The sequence below is a fragment of the Oncorhynchus kisutch genome, linkage group LG10, assembly GCF_002021735.2.
Source record: "Oncorhynchus kisutch isolate 150728-3 linkage group LG10, Okis_V2, whole genome shotgun sequence".
NCBI classification, from domain to species: domain Eukaryota; kingdom Metazoa; phylum Chordata; class Actinopteri; order Salmoniformes; family Salmonidae; genus Oncorhynchus; species Oncorhynchus kisutch.
The window spans coordinates 4,861,051-4,866,050 of NC_034183.2; the positions used below are offsets into that span (position 1 = coordinate 4,861,051).

The window sequence follows — 5,000 nt, forward strand, 5'->3', positions numbered from 1 at the left end:
CAAGGCAGTTAACCCACTGTTCCCCTGAACTAGGCAGTTAACCCACTGTTCCCCTGAACAAGGCAGTTAACCCACTGTTCCCCTGAACAAGGCAGTTAACCCACTGTTCCCCTGAACAAGGCAGTTAACCCACTGTTCCCCTGAACAAGGCAGTTAACCCAATGTTCCCCTGAACAAGGCAGTTAACCCACTGTTCCCCTGAACAAGGCAGTTAACCCACTGTTCCTAGACCAGTTAACCCACTGTTCCCCTGAACAAGGCAGTTAACCCACTGTTCCCCTGAACAAGGCAGTTAACACACTGTTCCCCTGAACAAGGCAGTTAACCCACTGTTCCCCTGAACAAGGCAGTTAACACACTGTTCCCCTGAACAAGGCAGTTAACCCACTGTTCCTAGACCAGTTAACCCACTGTTCCCCTGAACAAGGCAGTTAACCCACTGTTCCCCTGAACAAGGCAGTTAACCCACTGTTCCTAGACCAGTTAACCCACTGTTCCCCTGAACAAGGCAGTTAACCCACTGTTCCCCTGAACAAGGCAGTTAACCCACTGTTCCCCTGAACAAGGCAGTTAACCCACTGTTCCCCTGAACAAGGCAGTTAATCCACTGTTCCCCTGAACAAGGCAGTAACCCACTGTTCCCCTGAACAAGGCAGTTAACCCACTGTTCCCCTGAACAAGGCAGTTAACCCCACTGTTCCCCTGAACAAGGCAGTTAACCCACTGTTCTTCTGAACAAGGCAGTTAACCCACTGTTCCCCTGAACAAGGCAGTTAACCCACTGTTCCCCTGAACAAGGCAGTTAACACACTGTTCCCCCGAACAAGGCAGTTAACACACTGTTCCCCCGAACAAGGCAGTTAACACACTGTTCCCCTGAACAAGGCAGTTAACCCACTGTTCCCCTGAACTAGGCAGTTAACCCACTGTTCCCCTGAACAAGGCAGTTAACCCACTGTTCCCCTGAACAAGGCAGTTAACCCACTGTTCCCCTGAACAAGGCAGTTAACCCACTGTTCCCCTGAACAAGGCAGTTAACCCAATGTTCCCCTGAACAAGGCAGTTAACCCACTGTTCCCCTGAACAAGGCAGTTAACCCACTGTTCCTAGACCAGTTAACCCACTGTTCCCCTGAACAAGGCAGTTAACCCACTGTTCCCCTGAACAAGGCAGTTAACACACTGTTCCCCTGAACAAGGCAGTTAACCCACTGTTCCCCTGAACAAGGCAGTTAACACACTGTTCCCCTGAACAAGGCAGTTAACCCACTGTTCCTAGACCAGTTAACCCACTGTTCCCCTGAACAAGGCAGTTAACCCACTGTTCCCCTGAACAAGGCAGTTAACCCACTGTTCCTAGACCAGTTAACCCACTGTTCCCCTGAACAAGGCAGTTAACCCACTGTTCCCCTGAACAAGGCAGTTAACCCACTGTTCCTAGACCAGTTAACCCACTGTTCCCCTGAACAAGGCAGTTAACCCACTGTTCCCCTGAACAAGGCAGTTAACCCACTGTTCCTAGACCAGTTAACCCACTGTTCCCCTGAACAAGGCAGTTAACCCACTGTTCCCCTGAAGAAGGCAGTTAACCCACTGTTCCTAGACCAGTTAACCCACTGTTCCCCTGAACAAGGCAGTTAACCCACTGTTCCTAGACCAGTTAACCCACTGTTCCCCTGAACAAAGCAGTTAACCCACTGTTCCCCTGAACAAGGCAGTTAACCCACTGTTCCCCTGAACAAGGCAGTTAACCCACTGTTCCTAGACCAGTTAACCCACTGTTCCCCTGAACAAGGCAGTTAACCCACTGTTCCCCTGAACAAGGCAGTTAACCCACTGTTCCTAGGCCGTCATTGTAAATAAGAATTTGTTCTTAACTGACTTGCCTGGTTAAATAAAGGTTAAAAAAATAAAATAAAGAGCAGCTCATTTTTTGCCAGATTCATTTACTTATATTTCACGTAAACAGCATCTGAGAATAGCTGACTTTGTTCTAGCTTACGTAGTGCATGTAGCCTAGTCTATTTGCAGTGGGGTTGGTCCTGAAACTCATTGACAGATAACATAAAGATAGAGTGTAAAAAATACTACTTAAACAGAAATACTACATTTGAAGTTATCACATTCCACAGTGAGTTTGTCAACATGTTATGTAGAGATTAGAAACACATTCATATGAATGTGTTGACACTTCTGGGAGGGGGAGCGTAGACTACAGAGAGCAGAGAGTTGACAGTGGATCTGAGAGGGGGACTGTAGACTAGAGAGAGCAGAGAGTTGACAGTGGATCTGGGAGGGGGACTGTAGACTAGAGAGCAGAGAGTTGACAGTGGATCTAAGAGGGGGACTGTAGAGTAGAGAGAGCAGAGAGTTGACAGTGGATCTGGGAGGGGGACTGTAGACTAGAGAGCAGAGAGTTGACAGTGGATCTAAGAGGGGGACTGTAGAGTAGAGAGAGCAGAGAGTTGACAGTGGATCTGGGAGGTGGACTGTAGACTAGAGAGCAGAGAGTTGACAGTGGATCTGAGAGGGGGACTGTAGACTAGAGAGAGCAGAGAGTTGACAGTGGATCTGGGAGGGGGACTGTAGACTAGAGAGCAGAGAGTTGACAGTGGATCTGAGAGGGGGACTGTAGACTAGAGAGAGCAGAGAGTTGACCGTGGATCTGGGAGGGGGACTGTAAACTACAGAGAGAGCAGAGAGTTGACAGTGGATCTGGGAGGGGGACTGTAGACTAGAGAGAGCAGAGAGTTGACCGTGGATCTGGGAGGGGGACTGTAAACTACAGAGAGAGCAGAGAGTTGACAGTGGATCTGGGAGGGGGACTGTAGAGTAGAGAGAGCAGAGAGTTGACAGTGATTCCGAGAGGGGGACTGTAGACTAGAGAGCAGAGAGTTGACCGTGGATCTGAGAGGGGGACTGTAGACTAGAGAGCAGAGAGTTGACCGTGGATCTGGGAGGGCTGAAACCTGACTGCGTTCAGCTGTAACCTGTAGACCAGAATTATCTTTTAATTATATATAATATATAATATAATAATCTATTTTTTTATCTCGATAAGTCACTAACTCACACATGTAACATTACTGGATCAAACACAACTCAGCAAATTATATCTTGCTAGAGGACAAATTTGCCAAATGCTAAACACTGGACAGATATTACTACCTATATATTATGTAAATTATACTATGTAACTGTGTAATTGGGCACAGACGTTAATTCAACGTCTATTCCACGTTGGTTCAACCCAGTGTGTTGGGTAATTACATTTTGCGATTCATTTTTGAAAAGGATCTGTATTATAATATATGTTAATTTAGGAAACAGGAAAGAATCTCTTTCTCTGGAGATTGTTAGGTCTGTCGCTAGGCGACCTGTCATTCCATGAAAACAATCCAAAGGTAACAACATTTATCTGGATAACAAGACAACAAGCAGTGATTGGCTCACTATCACAGTATTGGTCAAGGAAGTACAGCAGAGCTGCTGGGAACACAAGCACGCACAAACACGCACACACACACGAGTACACACACACACACACACGAGTGCACACACACACACACACACACGAGCGCACACACACACACACACACGCACACGAGCGCACACACACACACACACACACACTAACACACACACAGAAGCGCACACACACACACACACACGAGCGCACACACACACACACACACGAGCGCACACACACACGAGCGTGCACACACACTAACACACACACACGAGCGCACACACACACACACGCACACGAGCGCACACACACACACACACACTAACACACACACACGAGCGCACACACACACACACACACACTAACACACACACAGAAGCGCACACACACACACGAGCGCACACACACACACACACACGAGCGCACACACACACGAGCGCGCACACACACACGCACACACACTAACACACACACACGAGCGCACACACACACACACACACACACACGAGCGCACACACACACGAGCGCACACGCACACACACACACACACACACACACACACACACACACACACCTGTAAGGTCTAGTGCCTAATCTTCAACCCCAATCCTACTCTGTGCTCCAGAGTCTGTCGTGGACGATAAACCATGGTGTTAGTTTTAGCTGGTGTTTTGTATCTCCACCGTAGAATGATAATTAGTCATGTAATTAGTAATGTAATTAGTAATGTAATTAGTCATGTAATTAGTCATGTAATCCTACTCTGTGTTGTTTTCTGAGCAAGTTGTTTTCTGAGCAAGTTGTTTTCTGAGCAAGTTGTTTTCTGAGCAAGTTGTTTTCTGAGCAAGATGTTTTCTGAGCAAGTTGTTTTCTGAGCAAGTTGTTTTCTGAGCAAGTTGTTTTCTGAGCAAGTTGTTTTCTGAGCAAGTTGTTTTCTGAGCAAGTTGTCTTCTGAGCAAGTTGTTTTCTGAGCAAGTTGTTTTCTGAGCAAGTTGTTTTCTGAGCAAGTTGTTTTCTGAGCAAGTTGTTTTCTGAGCAAGTTGTTTTCTGAGCAAGTTGTTTTCTGAGCAAGTTGTTTTCTGAGCAAGATGTCTTCTGAGCAAGTTGTTTTCTGAGCAAGTTGTTTTCTGAGCAAGTTGTTTTCTGAGCAAGATGTTTTCTGAGCAAGATGTTTTCATTGTTGGACATAAAAGAAGGTAAAACAGCAGGGGATCAGCTCCAAGTGATTTTAATTTCAGAAGATGTTGTTCCCATGTATTCTCTATAGTAGAGACGTATGATCGGATACCAAACGTTAACGAGGTTTGAAAATGATCTGTTTGGGTCAAATTGCAATCTGCAAATTATTTGCAATAAGACCTGCACCTTTACAATGCAGTTAAAGTAGAGGGTGTGTGTGTGTGTGTGTGTGTGTGTGTGTGTGTGTGTGTGTGTGTGTGTGTGTGTGTGCCGTTGCACACACCTGGCCTTTCACCTCCTTACTGCTGGCAGCTCCACTAGACTTACCCCCTCTATCCATCTCTCTCTCTCTG

General features: G+C 46.7%; 1 protein-coding gene across 1 annotated transcript in view; it reads left to right on the plus strand.

Annotated features, from left to right (window-relative positions):
- LOC109884126 (epidermal growth factor receptor kinase substrate 8-like protein 2) overlaps positions 1-5,000 on the plus strand; it is an 81,163-nt gene that overhangs the window by 20,526 nt on the left and 55,637 nt on the right.